Below are 24,967 nucleotides of genomic sequence, written 5' to 3'. Positions count from 1 at the left end.
TGACTATAATAGATATTCCTAAAATACAAAACAAAACAAAAGAAAACCCACGTAGTATTGTAGCTTGTTTTCTTATTTTGTTTTACTCTCCCATGCTATTCAAATAGGTTTAAAACCTATTGAATCTGTATACACATTTTTGTGGTTGAGCACTATATACATGATGTATTTTTCTTGAAAGAAAATTATTCACTTATAACAGATTCTTAAATGGCCCCGTATACATATTCATGAAAATCACATGCTATTTTTAAAATTTCTGTAAATGTGGGGAAATTTATCAAGCTGAAACAGGAGTGTTGACAAGTCACTAAGTTAAAATTTGTTAAGGAGTGGAATCCTTTACATCGTTTTGAAAACATTAAGAAAAACAAAAGCATCCAGTTCATGCTGATGGTACCTTACAGAAATTTCAAATCAGTATTAAATGAACCATTCTCATATTCACTGAGATAATATATGAATAATCGAACAATGAATAATGTTGTGTTCCTATGGTGAGAGCACTACCAGTTGTGGCTCACATAGATTCATAAATTAAAAGTTATAGATGCTCTTGAATTTTCCATTGATACATTTCCATATAGAGTAATAAGGTATGAAACATTCATTCTTCATTCTCTAAGATATTGTATCTAAGGCTTATTTACATTTTTTATAGAATAGCAGCCATAATGTCTTGGTTTACAATTTGCAGTGAATAAACCTTCCATGAACATCAGAGGAAATGTCTAACAAGCCAAAATGTTAAAAGTCAGTGGGGTCAGAACTGTGTCTTTGACAAATAGTGAAGTTTAACCTTTGGCTCCATTTAGGCCAGACCATGCCCTTAGAATTACTGAAGATAAATAATAGACAAGGATTCAAGTTTATTATTAAGATTGATATTTAAAATGTTTTAGAGCAGAAATTCAAAGCTCTGTTGGCCTACTTCCCCTTTACAGAAAGAAAAAATATATCAGTGCACTTATAGAAATCTATTTTTCTTAAGCAGACAAGCAAAAAGTGCACCAATTGCATTCATGTTCACTAGCCCCCAACCCATCATTCAAGCACTCCTTTTAGGTGGCAGCATTGCCCAGTTAAGGAAAACACTGCGAGAGGTACTTCAGTATTTGAGTGATTTGTGTATTTGATTTATCCTGAAAATGTTAAAGTAAAATTATATAATAGATCCTGACTTCCCAAGACCTAGATAATAATGAGCCAGGACTATACCAATTGGGACACATGATTCCATTTTAAAAGTTAAAATGGTTATGACCTTCAGGACCTCTAGCACTCAGTTATCATAGTGTTTATAATCTTTTTAACCATTACACCTAAATATTAAATTGGGATTTTTTGCATGGAAATATATTTTGAATAAAAATATTTTAGTTTTATATTATTAAATTTATATTATTAAAATTTTCCCTTAGCATGTTTCTACCTTAAGCTAACCATTTTTTATTTTTGTTTTGTTTTTGTTGCCCAACATATCTTGTCAAGGTTAACACTAATCCCACAGTAGGGGATTATATAATTCTAAAGTATATATAAAACTAGAATTTTCCAATTCAATGCTCTGAGATGAGGGAAAATGTCTTTCTAAAATTAGAGGTGCTAATCCTCCAATATCCTAGGCATATTTTTTTACTCAAAAATATATATCATACAATTGGAATCTAAGCATCAGCTATATTCACAACAGTAAACAAAATAAACTTTATATGTTAGAGAATTTACAGGTAAATAGGGGAGAATGATATAGATTTTTTTAGGTTAAAAACAAAATTTTACAGTGAGCATAAAAGTCAAAAAAGAAATTATAACAGAGGGTTTTGATAAAGTTTAATAGAAGGGATTGCCTTGTAGTAAGGGGAACTTTTATAGTAAATGTCTTTGGAAGAAAATATTTAGTCTTTGACCTGAAGGATGTAAGGTGTCAGCAAAGCTGAAAAAAAGAATATCTAGAGAGATCAATATATATAGTATATAACATTAACAAAAAATGGGTTGGAGAGTTAATAAAAGTAAAAGGAGGGGTGGGAGAGAAAATGACACATGAAAGTTTTCATGTGTGAAATACTGCCTCTAAAACCATAACGGGAGAATGTACTTCCTATCTCCCTTGCTTTTGGGTGAGACCATGCTACTAGATCTAACCAGTGAGTTTAGAGCATGGGTAGGTGTATATAGCTTTATGTCTTAATCCTGTATATGCTTTGGAACAAGGGAGAGATGTACAGTATAAGGTGAACTATGCCAGAGAGGTAAGAGGAAAACTGTCTTTCAAGGACTGTATTGGTAGGTAAAATCATTGTGTAATGCTGTAGATTCTGTTATAGTTTAGTGTAGTCCAGAGTTCAGTGGGTGGGGGAAGAACTATCCTTAATCCTAAAAAGAGATAAGAGGAAAAGGCTTATAATCTTGATAAAGCTATTGTTCTCAAACTCTGGTTTTCCCCAGAAATAGTGTTGGGTAACAGCTTATTATTAGTTTACTTTATACAAAGAACACTTCCAGAGAGGCTAGACACCAGTGAAATAGGCTGTTTATTAGGCCAGCCTGGTCATAGCTCAAAAACCTGTGACCCTCTGAAGAAAGCAGGTGATCCCATTTTTCTGTAACTGTTAAACTCTACCTGCTGTACAGCTGAGACTTTGATTTGGAGGGAGCTTGAACAGTCACCCACTAATGCCTCTGGGAAACCATCATTTCAAAGTCATTTACTAAAGTCAGACAAAGGATATTAGATTGAGCTCTGTGCGCTTAAGTTGAGGATGTATATACTGGGGAAGGCACTATAAAAATACCTGATTGAGGATGATTTTAAGAATGTATTTCTCAAAGAGTCATTTAACACCTATATCTTTTCCTAAAATAGCTGGCACTCAATTCAGAGTCACAACTGTCCCCTTTTTCATAATTATTCGTCTCTTTAAAAAGGCAGCATTTCCCTTTATTCTTTCTTTAATTTCACTAAAAACTATACAATTTTCTAGTAGAAATCAAAGGGAACGTTTAAGAACCTGTTTTAATAATAGTAGTAGTAGTAGTACAAATAAATTAGTAATTCTAACAATACTTTTGTGCAAGAAGTGTATTTTTGTTTATCAGAATTGAAAAAGGTTCTGTTTTGACTCTAAATCTGAGTTGGCACTTGAGAATACTTTTAACATTTATCACTGGGTTTGGGGTGTTGTTTTAGTCGGGTCATGTGTGAGAATTTTCCAGTCTGAAAACCTTGAGCCAAACTTCCCAGAGTAGGTTCTCTCAATTTTTTCATACACTTTGGCAATAGGAACTTTTTTCTGGGCCCTGCTGATGGCACTTTATTAAAGGCTACTGAGCCATCATCTTACACTTCCAGGGTCTCTTGTATAAGAGTTTTAGTAACAATAGATAAATTTCATCTAAAGCATAAATGTGAGTGGGAAATATTATGGTGAATCATTTGATTTAAAACTGGCTCCAAATGTGTCAAGAAATTTGATGTCATTCTCTTTTATGAGTTCCTTATGTGAGATACCTTAGAGTAATTTGTCAAATTCCTTCTGTGTCTTTTTTCAGTTACCAGTCTTATGAGCATCATGTCACTTAGGCTGTATTTTTGAATAATTTTTTGTTTTTGAGAAGATTATTTTTCAATAAGATACATTTCTAGAAGCAGAGAAATATGTGACTAAACTAAACATTTGTGAAAAAAAGTAAAAATTTGTGCTTTTTTTTTCCAGTAGCATGTCATAGCTTTTCTTGCAAATGTCAGGCAAAAATATCTGACATAGAATAATAGTACAGTATTTTTTTCTGTAAAAACAGAATAAAGAAAATGAAAAGAATCTTAGTCCCTGGGAAAAGGATCAATTGTATAGCAGGTAGAGATCTTGTCTTCCATAAGGTATAACTGGGTTTAAACACTGGTATCCCAGTTGGTCTCCCAAACTGCCAGAAGTTATCTCTGAGAGCAGACCAAGAATAATCCCCTAGCACCAACAGGCATGGTCCCCAAATAAAACAAAAATAATCCTAAGACCTTAGTATTATTGTATTATTACCATATTTTGTGAAAGAAGTTTAAAAGTCAATATTATATAAATACGTTCTTAAAGAGCAAGAATAATATCTATTGTAAAATGCCACTGCTTAGATATAACTGTCACCAGATCTCACAAAAATATAAATACAAAGTAGATCACATTCACAATATGATTTTAGTGCTTCTTATTATTAACCAATGACTGCTTTAATTCATGCTTTCAATCCTCCCTGTCTCTTTCTAGATCAAATCTGGTCCCATTATTTCCGAAAATTTCCAATAATTTTATGCATTGAAAATAATTGTGCTTAATATTGTACTTTATCCTAGTGGAATAGGAATTTATCCTTACTTGCTAGTGAGCCTTGCATCCCATTTAAAAGCCCTACCTTCATATATAATGACATAGAGGGTTTGGCTCCATCGTTGCATTACTCAGCACATGGCATACAATATTCTTCTCTTTTTTCATCTAACTTTAATGTCACCAACTGCAAAGAGAAGTATAACATTCTTTCTAACATTACTTTCTAAAAATGTTTTTTCATTTGGACCAATATGTTTAACTATGTCATAATATTAACCATTTCATAATTGGTATCACAATATTCAAATGTAGTGTAAAGCCAGTTAACTATCATATTGAAGCATTCTCTAACTTGTCTTTATTACTACCTTAAACAACATTGTGATACAGATCTTTAATACTATAATGGAAGCCTTTGTGATTATAGTGCAGGCCATTTTATACATCTGAAGTTAAAGTCTGAGTACAAGTTTATAGGCATCTTCTTGTAATTCTAAAAAACAGCACTAATTTTACTTCCTTCAAAAACTTGGATTTATTTAACCTTATCAACATGGTTTGGTTCTTCATAAAAAAAATAAATACAACCTACCAAGCACTTTTAAAAATTAGAGATAACAAAATAATGTGTAGCTGTAATTATAGATAGAACATAATATATGACTTGATGTTTAGTGATGATAAGGAGAAGTATTTAAGGGGTATTATGAAGAATCAAAATAATCTTCATTAGAAACTTCTTTAAGAGAAACTAGAAAATTTAGAAGAAAGAAGTAGAGAAAATTTCAAAATAAAGTAGGCAATATGATGCTAAATTTTTTTAAATGTTGGGAATTTGGTATTTAACAAAAGCAATCATTTAATATATTTTATTGAACTCAGCTTTTCTAAATTTAGAAAATATTCATATAATATAACGTTAAAATTATAAATGTTCACATATGATTTTTAAATGAAGGACAATTTTAAGGGAATTTTTTTCTCTATTTTTTTCTTGTTTTTGCTTTTTTTTTTTTTTGGCTTTTTAGGGGGGGTGGGGGGCTTCCAGTTGAGACCAGAAGGCTTGCTGGACAAATTCTAAAAGAGCTGTATCACTTGTTTTTTATTTTTGGGTGTTTTTGTTTGTTTGTTTCTTCGTAGCTGATGGTTTTGGTTTTTGGTTTACTCTTTTTTTTTTTAGTCCTTTTTGTACATTTTTGTTACTCCCTTATTGTTTTGTTTTGTCTAGTTTCATTTTTGTTTTGTTTTTGTTACTTTTTTCTTCTTTCCCTTTTCTTCTTCCAAAGGAATACTTGTAGCACCTAGACAACTCCTCCCATATCCCTTCTTATATCTCCAGTAGAGCCACAGTACTGGAATCACCTTGATCAGCATCATAATTGGAGGGAGAAAAATGGATGGTACCAACACCAGACAGTCATATGTCCATTTGGTGAAAATAAAAAATGATCAGACTTGAATACGAAATCCAAAGTCAACGACAACAGAAACAATACGCAATCTACATCAAGCTGTACATGGGGGTGGGGCAGTTGCACTAGCATTATGGGGGTAGAGGAGTGTGAAGTGGGATGCATGCTGGGAACAGGTGTGGAGGGAGAACAACACTGGTGGTGGTAATGCCCCTCATTCATTATCACTATGTGCCTTAAATATTACTGTGAAAAATTTGTAATTCACTTTGCCCACAATAAAAAAAGTGGACTCTAAAGAGTCTCCCTACATAATGTTCAAGAAAAGAGACTAAGATTTCTACCTTGTCTCTTACAGTCTTCATTTATATTTATGAAGTCAGATGCGTGACCTGTGTCTGGCCCCATTTACCTTCTTCCTTTATCCTTGTCTGTCATAGAGATGAATCTTAAGAACACTTCCATCCCCATGGGAAAAATCAAGCCCCTGACTTGCATGGATCTTTAAAGGGCAGCTTAGCATTTTATCCGCATAGTTAAGACTTGAGTTGAAACCTGGACATAGTGTAATATACTGGGTGGAAGGGATCAGAATTTAGTTATGTCAAGAGGACAGAGAACCAATCCTTTCACTGCTCTTGTTTCTGAAATGTTTTTCCCCGTTATTATTTGATTTCCTGTGATAACTAAAGAAATCAGAGAAAAGCAGAGTAGCTTCTCTGAAAAATTTATAGATAGTGATAGATAATGACATAATCGAGTGACAGCAAAATGCTCTATCAAGTACTGAGCTGCCTGTCAGATTATAGAAGAATACATGAGTAGATAAAAGCACAACAATTTTCCCTTCACTGTGTCTCAGGAGAAAACTGCATATTAGCATAGATAGAAGCAAATGAAATTAGTTAAACCAGGAACTTAAATAATATAAATCAAGATGGAATAATGAGTGTGAATGTGATGACTCACCTAATGAAAACATAAATGGAAAAACTGTTGCTTCATCTAAGACTTTTTGGGTTTTTTCCTGTAATTTTTATGCTTTACGAAGGAACTGAACTATTTAAAATGAGACAAATAGTTGGTAATTATATGGTTAGTTGCATTAAATGATTCTTGACCCCAAATTGAACATTTCACTTCTAATTTTTTCTGTAGACTGTGTACAATGTTCCAATGAACTTGGCTGTAAAAACTACTATGTTAGCAAGAGATCACTCACAAAATTACCATAACTTAAATAGAATTATCAACAAGAATATATTATATGTAATATCATACAATGTTTTAAGATGCATTCATAAAGAATTTAAAGACATATAACTTATATTTTTAATCACTGTAATATATAGCATAAACTGTGCATGGAAATAATATATTTGAGACATGAAAAAATAGATTAGTGCACGCTTGCACTCTATTTGTAAAATCCTAGCTATTAAGGATAAAAGGATTAAGGACAGATTCTCTTTGACTTACCTAATATCTCAATAGCAAAGTAAAAGGCTTAAGAAAAGGAAACTTGTAAATCTGCTGTTCTAAAGCCTTTTCGGTTGAGAAGAATCTAAGAAGATATAGAAATCACAGTACAGGGAGAGTGTTCAGGATGCTTTGAAATTACTCTTAACTTTGCTTAATGATAGTAATTATGAGGAGTCATTTCTGAGCAAAACCAGGTATGAACAATAAATAAATAAATAAATAAGACAAACAAAACAAGTAAAACAAATCCAAATCCTTTGTGTTCCCCATTATTTTTTGCAGTTAAAGCAGCATATAAGGTATATTGTGTAATAGCCACCTAAAGCTCTTGAAAATTCAGGCAAATAGATGACATTGCATTTCATTGTGTGACCTTGATGAAGCACAACATTTATATTGGGAGCAGAAATACCAAAGTAATTGAATCGTTTGGAAACAGCCCTTTGAGAAAATGTATTGAATTATCAATGGATTTTATCTAAGGAAAAAAGAGGGAAAATAATAAAGAAATGACTTCTTTATATCAGTTTGTTCAGAAGACTTGCATTTCAGTTGTTTTTAGAATGTTATATTCCCTCCCCTGATGTTCATGAAGTGTAATGTTGGTAGGGATAATCAGGTGAATAAGCATGGAGATCTTCACTGGGAAATAGTAAGGATGTTAAATTAAGAAAAGAAAATTAGAAAAATACAAAGTTAAGGTATATGTGCCTGTCATTAATGATACCTGGGTTATTTTTCTAGTGAGAACAGTACAGGAAAACTGTGACATTCAAAATTATACTCTACTCTGAGAGGTTTCTGATAGTGACATTATGATAGAAGTGTGGAATAGTAAAGTTTTATAGTTCCTCTCCGTATGGCTGTGTGATATTGAGCAAAGAATTTATCTTTTCTTTATTCTCATTTTCTTCAAAAGTAGGAGGAAGCAACTTTAGTTTTAATTCAAATATGAAATGAGTCAATATCTATAGTATTGGAATATTTTCCAATTTTTCAATGTTACGTAATAATTTTTCCAAGAGTATAATAGTTTTAATATTTATTATCAGAAATTATCAAACGAACTAAGCTGACAATTCAATAGATAACCTTTAAAAATACAAAAGGAATTTATTGGAGGGGACGGAGCAGTGGTGCAGTGGTAGGGCATTTGCCTTGCACATTGCTGACCTAGGACCAACCGCAGTTCGATCTCTGGCATCTCATATGGTCTCCCAATCCAGGAGAGATTTTTGAGCCATAGCCAGGAGTAATCCCTGAGCATGACCGGGTGTGGCCAAAATAAACAAACAAAAAACGAAAAAAGAAATTTATTGGAAATAAATTTATTTGAAATAAATTTGCCTTCCGATAAGTACAACTATTATTTAAGTATTCTATTCTAAACAGTTTTCTGCATATGAGCCATGAGTACTGCATAAAATTATATCAGATACAAATTTCTTTGAAACCTCTCCCTGGATGATTTTGTGCCATGCCACAAAATACAAATGCAGGTGTTTCTCTATTTTATTTTCAAATACTATTTTTTCAATAATTATATAATTACATAATTATAATTTTTAAATGTTTTTCAAATATTTATAAATAATATTTTTATTATTTATTATATATAAATTATTATTTTTCATGAACTCTCATATTACTTTAAAAATATAAATTTTATTTTTATTTAAAATATTTATTTAAGTAATATTTATTTAAGTTTATTTAATTTCATTGCAACATCATTCTAAATGAACGTTTGTTTATAGTAACAAATATATTCTTTTGGGTATTATTAGTTCAAATATCTTTAATATATTTACTTTTTCATTCACCAATATTTCATTCACCAGCTTTACTGGTGAGTAATTATGTGGCCTTTTGTGATGTTTCTGTGGTGAATAAAAAAAATCCTCGCTTTGATCGAAGAAGTTTGTAGGATGTATGCAGTCACTCCATCAATACACTTACATAGTGCCTGTGAACTATATAAGTAGTATAATATCCTATTTTAGAAAACTGATAATATGTAAACAATTCAAAGAAACTATGATTAAAGAACATACCATATATGATTACTATAAGAATAACAATTATGAGAAGGGAAAAGAATATGAGGAGGAAAAAGAGTATAGGTAAGAATGCAGCAACACTAAAGCCCCCCTCTTTTTCCCCAATGCTACAATGACTTTATAATCTCTTAATATTAGAAAGATATTTCAATAATAATGCATCTTGTTGTTATAGTTTTTAAAGAGAATGAGGTTGAGTATTTATGTCAAATGTTTGTAAAAAGCTTCTTGAAAGTTGTCTTAAATAGTAAAATATATATATATACAAAAGGTGTTTAGCACAAAGCCTGAAATACAAAAAGTGCTACATAAAATACCAAGCTATAAATTATTATCCTTGATCACCCCATCAAGGATAATTGAGGATTGCATGGTGGCAATGGCTAACACAATTCTTGCGCTTAAGTCTAAAAATCAATATGGTAATATGATGAAGAGGTTCAAACATTAAGAAAAATGTTATGTAATTATCTAATGGGGTAGATGTAATGATGAAAGTAAATAAATAAAAAGTATGTCTGAAAAAGTGAGTCTGAGTTTTTTTTTAAATTATAATTTCTATTGTTTATATTATCAAAGGAACATAGTAATTTATATGCTTATGTATGGAGAGATTTTTTCATACCAATTTTACTAATACCTATGATTTTTATCATCCTTATTACCCAACTCAAAATACTTCAATTTTGCAAATTACTTTCTCAGCAAATATAATAAAAAATTGTCATTCTATATTTAAGGGTAGATTGTGGTAATGTAAATGTATTTGAATAATTAGACCCCCCATCACCAAAATCTTAGATTCTAAGATTATTTGGCAAAAGAACAAGAGGTTTTTCTTTTTTCAAATAAAGTTTTAATATTTTCTAATAAAACAAACAAATTAAGTAAGCAGAATTAAATTTTTTCCTTTTGGTTATTTTTTATTTCAATTTGTTTAAAATTTAAAACAAGTAGAACTATAACCAAACTAAGAAGCTTCTGTACCACAAAAGAAATGACAACCAAAATAAAAAGATACCCCAATAGACAGGATTAAATATTTGCTCATCACTCATATTACAAATAACATGTTGATATTCAAGATATTTAAAGCACTTTTAAAGATTTATAAGAAAAATAGAATGGCCAATCCTATCAAAGGATAATATGAACATATGATCAAATTATATATGAAAGTAATGCTGTTCATCACTTACCTCAGGGAAATGCAAATTAGAACAACAGTGAGATAAAATCTTACACCAATGAAACAGATTACACACCACTAAGAACAAAAGCAACTAGTGCTGGCATATATGTGGAGGAAAGGAACCCTTAGTCACTGCTGGTGGGACTATTGACTGATTCAGGTTTTTTTTTTTTTTTTTTTAAAGAAATGTACTCAAGAAAATGAGAATTGAGCTTCTGTATAACCCAGAAATTCCATCCAGCTCATGGCATCAGTGCCAGGGGCCCAAAAACTATTCAGAAAAAAACACTTGCACTTTTGTGTTCATTGTAAGACTATTCATAATAGTCAAACCCTGAAAATAGCTCATGTCCAATGACAGGTGAATGGACAATGAAGTTGTCCCTGGATGGGACTGAATGGTGATGGGATGTATGGAGGGGCCTTTCTGCTTCAGCTCGGGCCACGCGTCTGCCACCCTCTACTACCGGCGGGTCTGAGGGTTCAGGGTAGTTGCGAGGAAATGCTCCAAAGACAGGTTTCAGGAGACATCCGCCTTATTCAGTGGAAGAAGACGGAAGAATCCACCCCAGCCTTCCTCAGACCCTTGCTTTTATTGACAAGAATCAGGTACCACCCAGGTGGGAGCAGAATACCAAGTAAGGACTTATCCAATATACTATCACCAGGTCACACCCTAGGTTGGGGCACAATTATTGATTAGGGTAGGATCAGTAACACAACAGTAAATGAAGCTTTCTTTTTCATCATATTCCTGCCAACACTACTTGTTTCTAATCTTTTGTATATTCCATTCTCTTATTTACATTTTGATTTGTATCTCCCTAATAAAAACTAATGATGTAAATATTTTCATAAGACTATTAGCTGACCATGTGTCTTCTTTAGGGAAGTGTCTGTTAATTTCATCACCCAATTTTTTTTAGTTTTGGCTTTTTTGTTGAGCTTTATGAGTTCATTGTATTGTCTTGAATAATAGCTCTTACCAATATAGTATGCAAATATTTTTCTTCTATTTAATACACAGTATCTTTTTTATTAACTAAGATGAATTTTCCATGGAAAATTTTTTAGTGTTATATAGTTCTTTTGCTTATATTTATCTTAATTTTCTTTGTCAATAGAGTCAAATAAAGACACCTCTTAGGTCTATATTCTGAGGAGTCCCACCTATTTTTTTTTTTTTTTTGGTTTTTGGGTCTCACCCGGCCTTGCTCAGGGGTTACTCCTGGCTCCATGCTCAGAAATTGCTCCTGGCAAGCACAGGGACCATATGGAACGCCGGGATTCGAACCGATGACCTTCTGCATGAAAGGCAAATGCTTTACCTCCATGCTATCTCTCCAGCCCCATATTTTTAATGAATGTGTTTTATGAATTTTCCTGTAATCTTCATATCTTAAATCCAATTTGAACTAACTTTGGTGTATAACATAAAATAGGAATTTTATATTCATGTTTTTGCATATGGCCACCCAGTTTTTCCAAATCACTTGTTCCCTTGCTTACTTCATGCATATAATTTGTTGTCATAGATGAACTTTCCATAAACATGAGGCTTATCTCTCATCTCTCTGATAGGTATAATGTGTTGATTTTAGAGTTTCCCTTTTTCAGTTATTTTAATTAATGTATCTTTGCATATATTACAATTTAAGGCCAAATAATACAATATTTGCCATCTTTTTAACATAGAATTATTTTGGATATTCAGAAAGTTTTATAGTTCAATTCAATAACTGAGTTTTGAAGTAGAGAGATTGCTATTTATAACTGAAGAAATAAGTTTAGATATCTCCCAGCATAAGTTGAAGTTACACAGTTTAAGAATGAATAAAATAGGGGGGACCGACAGCAAAAAATAAAATGAATGTGATTATTCCGTGGATGTTTAAGAAAAACAATGATTGCAGTGAACTCAAGTATGTACAGAAGTGGTTCATCTTGCAGCTTGTGCCATTTTCCTATAGACGCTTGGCATTTTTCTAGGGTAACCTTCAATTATTGAACCAATCTCTGTTCAGTGCTATCAGTCTTTCAATCTTCAGACCAGGAAACATTTTGAAAACTGGGAAATTTTCTTAGCTATTAGTTCCCTAATGATTTATCAACATCACTTTTCTCTATTCTCTAATTAAAAAAATATAATTTCGTGTAGGGTATTTCAAATAATATTTACTGTTAGATGTTTCTTATGACATACTTAGCTTCTTTCATTAATGAACTTTCTTCTCTATCTTCTTTCATTCATTTAGAATGATTTTATCTTTGTGTATTCTGGACACAATCTTTTCAAACAAGATGACCAGCCATAAAGCCTATTTTCCAGCTCCACATAAGACTCCTTTTCCTAACTTTTTCATTTGTTTTTGGGGGCCATACCAGGTGGTGCTCCATCGTTACTTCTTGCTTTACACTCAGGGGTCATTTCTGGCAGTGCTCAAGGGACTACATAGGATGCTAGAGATCAACTCTGGGTCAGTCATGTGCAAAGCAAATGCTCTATCCACTGTGCTATTGATCTGGGCCCTCTTCCAGACATTTTTATACTTGGTTTCAGGTGCTTCATATTTTCATTTAAGTTAAAGAGATGACAAAAAAACAGATTTAACTCTGTTTTAATATTTGTTTTGTAGGGTAAACTTATGAATAAAAAGTTTAACTTGGGGATCAAAACATGAGAGCTTATGAAAGTTTTATGTCCCCACTATTTTTATTTAATTACTTATTTCCATAAAGTTTCCCCTTTTTCTCTAAAGAACATGATCAACAGTTTTTGGTGGCACCAAGGATATTCCTAGTAATGCTCAGGTCTAGTGGTGCTTGGGGCTCACCAAAATCAGACTTTATGAATCCATTTGGTGCTCAGGGTAGAATTCAGGGCCTTTCAGATGTTTGGTATGTGATCTGCTACCTGAGCTATCTCTTCAGCCTCCAAGGTATTTGTTTTAGTAAAATATCTTCACATATTCTTCTATTTGAATTAGAAATCTCTAAATATGGTGTCTACTTTCTTCAGGGATAAGTACTGACTATTTGACACATAGAGACTAACCATTCATAGGACATATTGTGAGCTTCCCATGCAACTCTTCTTACTTTTGTGTACGTGGCATTTTGGAATTATGAGCATTTTTGCTTTTATGAGTCATATTCTACATCCTATTTAATATAACTTCCAGATGCCCCCAAGCTGTGAATTACTACATCCTATTATAGTACTTATTGCTCCTTTCTTGATTTGGTTCCTAAAAATTTGTTGAAATTCTTGTTTCCTCATAACTCCCTTCTGGTGCCTCACTGTTATTACAGTTACATAATTTTATCCTCTTTAATACTCTCTGAAATATGAGAGCTAATAATATATATACATATATTTGTCATCGAAACAGAAACAATTCTAGGTATTTCACCAAAGACAACAAGCATAATACAAATCATTCTAAATTTACACAGAAGCTGCAACTAAAAATTAAGAAAAAAAATGATCACAAAAATCTGAGATGACTACCACCAATGTTCTTAGGTGCCTAGAGCACAAAATCAGGTACTTACGGATAAAATTCCCAGATTTTATGGGCCTTGCCAAATGTACGTCATGTTTACACTCTTACCAATTCACTTGAAGAGAAAACACTATTTTGGAAAAATATTTTAGACAAGTCTAAAATAGATACAACTTCTCTTTTCAATGATATGGAAATTTCAAAAAAGCTAAAAACAGTATGTTAAGTATAAAAAATGTGTATATACAAATACACTGGAACACACATAGAACATGCATATATTCAGTACTCATGTATATTGTGTATGTGCACAAGCTTGATTAGTATAAATATTTAAGTGTCTAGAATAATAAATGACCTTTTGAGGCTTATCTTTATAAAAATTAGTAAGCAGGAATTTCTTAGTATTGTGTTACATACAGCATCTTAAAGATTATAGTAGTACGTTATACATTTTCACCAAATATTATGGAGAAATAAGAGGGTAACAATATATAAGCTGCTTTTTATTGTGTTTTAGCAAAAAGCTTGTAGATGTTATCATGGGAGTGTCTAACTCTATCATCATTCTTTCTATCAATTCTCACTTAGCTTTCCATAAAAGAACTTCTTGTAGAAATATTTTCAATAGCTCTTAAGTTTATTTCTCTCCTCTTCCCCCAGGAGACAAGAAAAGATTATAGATTACATTTTCTGGAGATATTACTTTAATTTATATATTTATAAATTTGCTAGACAATTTTTACTATAACACATTATGACTCAAAAAACAGAAAAGAGTAAAGTTTTGTAAAGTATAACTAATTCTTATGGTGATGTTATTATTTAACTTTGAAGATGTTTTTAATATTTCTCACCTTTCAGTGTTTTGAAATTATGCTCGAAAAACTACTTTCTTAGCACTGTATTAAATCAACATATCAAAAAGATAACAAAGCAAAGGAGTTCACAGTCTGACACATTGTTAAATTATATTTTACTTTGGATGTTTTTAAATAGAAATCAACAATTATTAGAGTGAAGCAGCATTTTTTTTAGGAAGGAATATTTACTAGGATGGGATATGTAGAAAGGTCTTTGAGGGAATAGCTCTTAGGCTCTCAGGAATATATGTTCTGCCAATTGTCCAGAAATCTACAGTTAAGCATATATTTTACCCCAGAGTCATTTTAAATTTGCTGCTTTTTAATAACCATTTTCAGACTAACCTGTATTTTGACTCAGTAAAGCCCCACTTCACAGAGAAAAGGAGTTTCAGGCTGCTGAGGACCTTGAACTTGATTCAATGTGAACTCCTTGTTCTGTAGCTTGAAAGACGTGAACATGATGACTTGGCCAATTTAAACACTTGCATTTATGACCAGGTGCTTTAATTTCTGTTTAGAGCCAAAAACAGGGTGCAGCATAAAGACAGATATGTATAATTACCACAAAAGAGTGTCTCCAAGGCCCCTTAAGACAGCACATATCAACATATTGCAGACACTCAAGGAGCTTGATGCTTGCAACCAATTTCCATTTGGCCCCAGGTGAGAACTGTTGGTTTAAGTGTCTGTATATTGAATTGAAATTGCTAGGATTCTAAACAAAATATCTGAGTGAGAATACTCTGAAGGTGCTCAGAGTGTTCATAATTTAGTGATACATGTCAAGGAGACTTTATATTCTCACCAAGCTTTGGTTTTGTGGAGTTGGGGTCACATCTGGTTGTGTTATAGACTTATTCTGTACTTAAAGATCACTGCAAATGGACTTGGAGATTACTTAGAGAAATTGAATTGGAATATGCAAGGCAAGCCCTCTCTATCCCAGTACTTTCTCTCTGATAATATAGGAGTAAAGGGTCGCCCTCCCTTTCTTTAAATAGAGATCCACCCTGGAAATGCTCTGTTGGAATGTGCCGTGAGAGCTCAATGTAAGGCTTGCTGCTTGATGAACATCAGAGCCACACCCAGTGGTGCTGTGGGTCTGGTAGTACAGAGAGCAAAACAGGACCTCACACTTGTCAGTAATGTACTAGACCATTTGAGTTATATCCCTTGTCCTCTTACATTTTTTACTATTTTGGTGACACACCAGTAGTGCTTAGGACTTACTCCTGGCTCTGTTCTTGGGAATCACTCCTGGTAGGGTTCAGAGGACCATATATGGTGCTGAGTTAAAAATCTGAGTTGTACTCTCTCATACCCACATCACCATTTTGTTTTGTCTTTTTTTTTTCCCTTTGGCCACATCTAACAGTGCCCATTGCTTACTCTTAACTCTGTGCTCAGGAATAATTCTTGGAAAAACTCTGGGGGTCATATGGAATTCTGGGGTTTAAACTCAGTTGGATGCATGCAAAACAAGCACCCCACTTGCTCTCCAACTACTTTAAAGGTGTCCTTTAAATATCAATTTTGTATACCTTTTTCTACTATTGGTTTGGTTAACTGAAAGCCAATTATTGTATTATATTGTCAGTTTTCTACACCTTAAACAGTGTCTAAATTTGGCACATTTTATATTAGCAGCAAAGTTTTAGAATCATATTAATGTCTTCTTTATACATATTGTTATCCAAACATTTAATATAGTTTAGAGAACTATGCCTTTTTATATTATCAAGATAAACTTCCTCTTCCTTTTAATATTATGGCAGTCAAATTCAATATTGCGTTTCAAACCAAGAGGCAGCAATTATAGAACTTCTCTCCCAGTATGACATCCATTTCCTTCAAATGAAAAATTGCTTCAATTATAAATACCTGTATCCAAGTTTCATTTAATTATAATCAAAGTTAACAAAACACTAGAGATAGTAATTAAGTATCATGTTTATATTAATTAGTTTCTAATTCAATATTATGTAGTGTGAAGCATGGTGCATGTCAAATAAGACATATCTAAGCCCTCAAAGATCTCATAACAGTCTAATAAGAGATATCAGCATAAAAATTTAAGAAAAAAACACAGAGGGTAGTGAAGTTTGGTTAAAAGTTTGTGAATGGAAACTAGACTTTTGGGGAAGATCATAATACAGAATAAACATTTAAAGCTATAATCCTACGTACCTAAAACCTACACAAGAATACTAGAAATAATTATTATAATTTTCAGAAAATAAAAGAAAAAGAAAAATAAATTCACTGTGTGAAGAGGAACTTAGTAAAAGACTAATTTCAATAAGTGCTATTTTAATAAGAATATAAAAAATAAGAGAAATATGGGGCTGGAGAGATAGTATGGAGGTAGGACATTTGCCTTTCATGCAGAAGGATGGTGGTTCAAATCCCTGCATCTTATATCGTCCCCCGAGCCTGCCAGGAGCAATATCTGAGCATAGAGCCAGGAATAACTCCTGAGCACTGCTGGGTGTGGCCCAAAAACTAAAAACCAAAATATATATATATAAAATAAGAGAAATATATTATTCTAGTTTTTTGTTAGTTTTAGTACCATGGAGGAGAAGATAGTCAAGGAAGTTCATCAATGAAGACTTCTGAGAGGAGAGGAATTGGACTTTAGTATGGAAAATAATTTAGTCTATGAAAGATTATTCAGATTGATATAGACATTTTTAAAGAAAAGATCATATTGTATGGATAAAAATACCTATTGATAACACAGGCATATCATTAGCTAAGGGTGGACAGATGGGAGGAATCCCAAATATTTTGGTGTGGCTAAAACAAAATAAATAGGAGTAATGAGACATAAACTAAAAGAAGGCGACTGAAAGGGATTAGCCTCTGTGATTGAAAGAGTGAAATAGGATAAATGGATTTGAGATCTACTGAAGGAGTTTTAGCAGGCGGGAGAGAGGATGAATGACTCTGTGTGTCTATGTGTGTGTCTTTAAATCACTCTTGCTATATAAAGAAATTATTGGAAAGAGAAAAAAACTCAACTAAAGTTTATAATACCTAAGATAAGAGATAAGAGCCTATGTGAGACTAGAAAGATTTGATTTAAATGGTAAAAATCAGGGCCAAAGCAATAGTACAGCAGTAGGGCATTTACCTTGCATGTGGCAGACCCAGGAGGGACCCGAGGTCAATTCCTGGCGTCCCATATGGTCCCCTGAGTCTGTCAGGAGCGATTTTTGAGCACAGAGCCAGGAGTAAGCATTGAGAACCACCAGGTGTGGTCCAAAAACAAACAAAACAACAAAAGAGGTGAAAATCAGCAAAACTAGTGAGTGGAACTTGAGAATAAGAGAGGGAAGTCAGGAGTAAAACTCTATATTCTGGTTTGTAAGAGAGTACTTTCAAGGGACAGAAAGAAATAGGAAGAACTTATGAGACAGAAAATAGTAAATTAAACTTTGCCTTTGAGTGTGTGTGACCAGACACACGTGTCTTTATGTTAAAAACATAGATTCAATGTACATAATCTATGAGAAAGACATTTTGGAATCCAGACAATATTATATATTATTAAACAAGCAAAACATTTAGAAGAATTTCCTAAATGGAACGATTAAGATAGTACTCTCGTGGTAACTCTTTAGCTTCACTTTCATTTTGTATGATTATTTTTCCTGCCAAATTTTATTATTTCTGTATAATTTTAAACAAATTTTTTATTACTTAAGTAAAACTACCACAATTCAAGCCTCTGAGGCATAAGTTCACTTGTCTCACTGAAGATGGCCTAGATTACTTTATATAAAAGTAAATAAATCTACCACTTAAATTTTATTACTCTTTGTTTTAACTTCTGCATGTTTGTCTAATCAATTGGATTACTCCTTACTTTTATTTTACATAATGATTTCACTAATAATCTTGGTTTGATGTAGCCTTTATTTCTTATATTAATCCAATTCATTTTTCATTTTATTCTAAATGGCATATATATCAATATCATCACAATATTTTATTACTGTCTTTGAATCCAATTTTAAAGAAAATGACTATATAAGAAAAAACTTTTCAATTGACACTATTAAAAATTAAAAGATATTCATTGATTTTTCCAGAAGCATATAAACATTTATCTTGAATAAAATCCAGATAGTAATTTTATAGCTAGAATCACATAAAATGCTACATCAGAACATATATGTTTGCATGTATGTGTGCATGCTCACAAAAGTATTTGTATGTGTGCATAGTGATCATTAAAGATTGTTCTAAATGTTATAGAGGTTAAAAATAAATCTTTATGGGCCCGGAGAGATAGCACAGCGGTGTTTGCCTTGCAAGCAGCCAATCCAGAACCTAAGGTGGTTGGTTCGAATCCCGGTGTCCCATATGGTCCCCCGTGCCTGCCAGGAGCTATTTCTGAGCAGACAGCCAGGAGTAACCCCTGAGCACCGCCGGGTGTGGCCCCCCCCCAAAAAATCTTTATGAGGCCGGAGCAATAGCACATCTGTAAGGCTTTTGCCTTGCATGCAGCACACATGGGACCAACCTGGGTTCCATTTCCAGCATCCCATATCATCCCAGGAACCTGCCAGGAGCAAATTTGGAGCTCTGATCCAGAAGTAACCCTTGAGTGAAGCTGGGTGTGGACCCAAAACAAAACAAAACAAAAACAACTTTATTTTAATGTCATAGAAACTCAAGCATATAAAATAAATCAGGTGGAATACCCAGATAATTCTCAACCTCTTCCCTACATACTCTGCTGTCTCTTTTTTTATTTTTTAATTTTTATTGGGGCCCAAGTGAGTTACAAATCTTTCCCAGTAATATTTAAGATACATAGTGACAATAAATCAGAGACATTCCCACCATCAGTGTTGTCCTCCCTCCATCCCTGTTCCCAGCATGCATCCCATATCTCCATTGTTTACCCCCCAGAATACTAGTGCAACTGGTCCCAATTTGTATAGTTGCTGTGGATTAGATATAGATTCTTTTGGGTTTGTGTCTGATGTTCAGGTCTGATCATTTTTTATTTCCACTAAATGTTCATGCGAGTGTCTGGACCTGGTACCCTTCATTTATCCCCCCTCAATTTATGAGGCTGAACAAAATGATTCAAGCAATGTGGTTCTGTTGTAAATATAGTAAAAGAGAAAGGAAAAGAAGAAAGACAGAAAAAAACTAAACTAGGAGGGGTCCTTCTAGGTGTTATAAATATCAATTTAGAAGAAAGAATGGGGAAAAAAAGAAAAATGTAATAAAATACAAAACAACAAAAATAACAAAGCAATAACAAGAAAAAACCCAAAAAAACAAAAACAAAACAAAAACCCACAGAGCCTGCAACTACGAAAAAGAAAAAACTCACAACAACAAAGAAACAAAACAAAACAAAACAAACAAAAAAGTAAAAAAAAAACAGAGCAGCAACTACTTAAAAAGGGTTGTGTTTCTTCTTCCTCCTCCTCTTCTTTTTCTTCTTCTTTTCTTCTACATTCTTCTTCCTCTTCTTTCTTCTTCTTCTTCTTCTTCTTCTTCTTCTTCTTCTTCTTCTTCTTCTTCTTCTTCTTCTTCTTCTTCTTCTTCTTCTTCTTCTTCTTCTTCTTCTTCTTCTTCTCCATTCTTCTTCCTCTTCTTCTTCTTCCTGCTCCTCTCCTTCTTCCTCCTCCTCCTCCTCCATCTCCTCTTTTTTTCTTCCTCTACCTCCTCCTCTTCTCTTCCTCCTCTTTTTCCTTCTCTTCTTTCTCCTCTCTTCCTTCTCCTCCTCCTCTTTCTCCTCCTTTTATTCCTCCTCCTTTTCCCTCTCCTCTTTCCTCTCCTCCTCCTTCTTCCTCCTCCTCCTTCTTCCCCTCCTCCCTCTCCTCTTTATTTTCCTCCTCCTCCTTCTTTCTGTTCCTCCTTCTTCTTCCTCCTACTCTTCCTCCTTCTTCCTCCCCCTCCTCCTCTTCCTCCTCCTCTTCCTTCTCTTCCTCCTCCTCTTCCTTCTCTTCTTCCTCCTCCTCTCTTCCTTCTCCTCCTCTTCCTTCTCCTCTTTCATTCTTCTTCATTCTTCTTCTTTCTTCTTCTTCTTCTTCTTCTTCTTCTTCTTCTTCTTCTTCTTCTTCTTCTTCTTCTTCTTCTTCTTCTTCTTCTTCTTCTTCTTCTTCTTCTTCCTTCTTCTTCTTCTTCTTCTTCTTCTTCTTCTTCTTCTTCTTCTTCTTCTTCTTCTTCTTCTTCTTCTTCTTCTTCTTCTTCTTCGTTCTTCTTTCTTTTCAAAGGCATAGTAAGTATTGGGGAAGTTAGCAAGAGAATTCCCTTGGCCTAAGACATTCCAGGTTTCTTTGCTTTGAAGCATGCTGTTATGAGAACCACTTCTAGTTGACATTCATGTAGCACTAAATCTATACAGTTGGCTATAGGTTTGTTGTTTTTGTTTTTGGTCAGATTGCCTTGCTGCTGCTGCTTTACTTTCTCTATCATTCACATTATGATAGATATCTGAGCAGAATTTCAATGAGTTTGGAAGTTAGTGCTTCTAATTCCTAACACAGTCTATAAACCTTTTTTGGAGAAGATAAAGAATACAGTCCCCTTTGATTTTAAGCTAATGTAATGTGCAGAGTTCATTCAAGGGACACCTGATATCCTATTTTTAGTGAAGAAATTGGCAATTTTCAGGAGAGGAAGTTGGAATGTGATTTACTCATACATTTATATTTTCTTTTATAAGTTTTTTGATGGGGTAGTAAATTTTATATTAAAAATGGCAATGAACAGTTACTGAAAGTTACTGAAAGGTTTTCATCTCTCTACAACTTCATTAGAAAATTGTAGAATAAGGATTCAGAAGTCCATCTTGCTCCCTCTTATTAATAGCCAAGTACAGTATTTCTTCACTTTTCTTCTGTCTTTTTATTGCCTTTTTCCCCCTAAGTTACTTATTTAGGTTTCTTTTCTTCTCTCTTCATTGTCCCTCTTAGTATATGATTATACTTCTTCCTCTCTTCATGGCCCCTCCACTCTGTAGTATAAGATGAAGAGGAAGAGATAGAACTTCACAACAAACATTCTGAAATCAGATTCCTGGTTTGGAATCCTGACTGCCAATTATTAACTGGGTCACCCTGGAGAATTCACTTAAATTCAAAGAGTTTCAATTTTCTTACCTCCTGCTAAATAATATATTTTATCTCTTGGAATTTTATGTTTATAAATGAGATATTGAGTAAAAGTGCTTAGAATAAGACAGGGTATTTAATTATTTCCTAATATAATTATGATGCAGATGTATTTGAAATGATGACTATATTAATTGTTTAGTCTATATGTATATTTGATAAAACAATTTTATACATAATTCTGTTTTATGCATAATTTAGGTCTTTAATGTTAACAGGCTGAGTTGTACTAAACCACCTTTTGTTGGTGCTTTTTTAAAATTTTTTATTTCAAAAAGTTGTGGAGATAATAGTGTGTAATGCCATTTAGCATTACTGATTCCCTTCTAGTTTCCTTCTTCCAAACTCCTATGCAAAATTGACATCAACATTGGAAGTTTGGGGTGGATATCAGGTAGGGAAAGGAAGCACCTATGTGTTAGCAGAATTAACAAAAGTTCATAACAATGTTCTTGACCGAACAACATACTTAGGTGCTGAACGAAGCTTTGTAGAAATGTTGTTTTTCTTAAATTATAATGTGGTATTAGTCTTGAATGTACATAAATATTCAGTCACTTTCTGAGAAAATAAAATCACCTCATACCAAATGGTAATTTAAATGAATAAGAGCACGGAACAAATTTTCATAAAGTATTGAGGTCTTAGTAATGATTTAGAACAATAGAAACAGATGCTGATTGAATAAGTATTACTGAAAAATTCATTACATGGGTTATAACGTTAGAGAAATTTTGATTGTTTTGGTTTGTTTGTTTCTGTTGTTGAGTTAGCTTTTATTTATTTATTTATTTTTTTTGCTTTGGGGATATGCCTAACATTGCTCAGATTGTACTCCGGAATCATTTCTGGCTATGATCAGACCACATATGTACCTGCAACCTCCCGTGGGAGACCCCCGACCCGCGGGGATGTGGAAAAGAAGGTTGCTAGTTATTAGTGGGTTCACTCGAGCAGAATCGACCTGTAAAGAAGAACTAGAGAGATTAGTAAGATAAGCCTTCAAGACAACGCATGCTGTTCAAAAAGGGGAGTTTATTGTTGGGGGATCAGCTTTTAAGGGCTGAAACACGTCAGAGGTATTACAAGTTTTCCACCAATCACAGTTACAAGCATTCATTAGCATAAACTGGGGCAGGTAATAGGGAGGGGCAAAGAGGTAGACCTGAGCACGTTTTACTAAAAGGCATAAGATTCAAACAGAGTTCTATAAATTATACTCAACAAGTATAAATAGAACATCAGCTATAATCTTAATAACACAAAGGCAGTTTGCTCTATATTTTTCTTTCTGGCTGGATATATTGGGCTGCTCTGAATTACTTTATTTTTCTATTTCCTTTGTCCTCAAGGCATGGGCGCTTTTGGTCACGTAGGTGACCAGATTAGGAATTACTGAGGTGTCTTTATGTTCTAGGTTTATCAGCTAGGCTCCCCACATGTACTGGGGAATTGAACCCAATTTATTCATGTATAAGAGAAATACTCATCAGAGAAGTTTCACTCTGTGTTGTAATAGTCATCTGCTAGCATACTTGTTTACATTTCAACAAAATAAATTGATGTCTTAATAGAGTCAGGGCATCACAGAATCCTGCTCCTGTAAGGGTGAAAAAAAGCTATAGTTTATATTTTGTTAGTGGTGTAACATACTTGTAACATACTTGGAGACAGACAGATAACACATACGGTGCTTGCTTATATGAACCTACCCAGATTTGATCCACAGTACCACATATGGTTCCTAAAACCTCACTAAAAGCTGAGCACAGAGAAAAAGTAATTCCTGAGCACCACTGGGTAGATTCCTAAAACAAAGAAATGATAACATACAGTATAAAAAAGTATAAATCATGACTAAGCTCTAAATATGTTAGAAATGCATTAAAAAGACCTTTGTTTTAATTTATAATAAAATAGTGCATGTGGAACTGATATAAAACAGTTAGATGAATCCAGTGTTCTTGTGCTTGTAAAATTAAAAAAAACTTCACCCCCAAGAAATATGATTAAGGAACTTGAGAGAGGAAATGTTTTCAGTTTGATAATAGACTAAGATTGGCACTCAAACATACATTCCAAATAGAATAATAAAAAAATGTCATTTATGGTGCAAGTATGTTGCCAGTTGATACAGATGGTGTCTGCATGCATGTGCCTTTCACAACTCCCCACTTAAGGTAAGTATTTTCACACTTTAATGCTGGAATGTGCACTGGGACTCTACTTTGGAGAAGTATTACTATCTTGTCTCACCTCTCCTTCCTCAGAACTTCCAAAAAAAACTTGTTTTTGCTTCAAAAATGAGTGTCATTTATCATATAACCTGAATTTATTTTCAATGTTTCCTATGGTCAAGAATGTTAAGTGGGGTAGACTGAACAGCCATTGTGTTTGGTTCTGTTTATTTGTCATACAAAAGACAATGAAAGGAATCTTGATACAATAACACAAGTTTCTCATGGTTGTTATAATAATTTCACAGTTGATAAACGACATCTCTGGGATGGTGGTAATTCCAAAAAATCATCCCCCAAATAATTAAATATGATTACATCATAAAATATAAATTATATATGAGGATATTTATTGTGGATTTAACCAGAGACATGAGAACTTGTTTTCAGGGTTGCAAATTTATTTAGATACTAATAACCAACTTTTCTATATATGAAACTTTAAAGATTGTAAGGGATCTGCAAGGGAAAAATATGGAGCCAACTAATTAAACTAAAATCCTCAAAATGATGATATAAATATAACACTTATCTTTTATTTTGACTACATTATGCTTAATTTTGACATAAAACTTATATCCCTTTAATAATAAGCCTGACAGTAAAATAAAGTAGTCATCTTAAGATCATTTAGAGTTGTTTAAGAAATTTCTTTAAAAATAGTGTCAAATCATATGTCTTAAATTTAACTATGAGTGTTTTTGTACATCACAGTGAATTTTAAAAATTACCTTTAATT

At 33.1% G+C, this 24,967-nt stretch overlaps 1 long non-coding RNA gene and 1 other non-coding gene across 2 annotated transcripts in view; one reads left to right on the top strand and one right to left on the bottom strand.

The window, feature by feature from the left end:
* LOC126001557 (uncharacterized) overlaps window positions 1–24,967 on the top strand; it is a 344,243-nt gene that overhangs the window by 256,706 nt on the left and 62,570 nt on the right. The window lies entirely within an intron of this gene.
* Window positions 5,364–5,425, bottom strand: LOC126002425 (U7 small nuclear RNA). Its single transcript, XR_007493133.1, has one exon. It is a non-coding gene; the product is annotated as a U7 small nuclear RNA (small nuclear RNA).

The sequence above is a fragment of the Suncus etruscus genome, chromosome 2, assembly GCF_024139225.1.
Source record: "Suncus etruscus isolate mSunEtr1 chromosome 2, mSunEtr1.pri.cur, whole genome shotgun sequence".
Lineage (NCBI taxonomy): Eukaryota > Metazoa > Chordata > Mammalia > Eulipotyphla > Soricidae > Suncus > Suncus etruscus.
The sequence above is the reverse complement of the archived record's forward strand: the minus strand, read 5'-3'. Positions and strand labels throughout refer to the sequence as shown.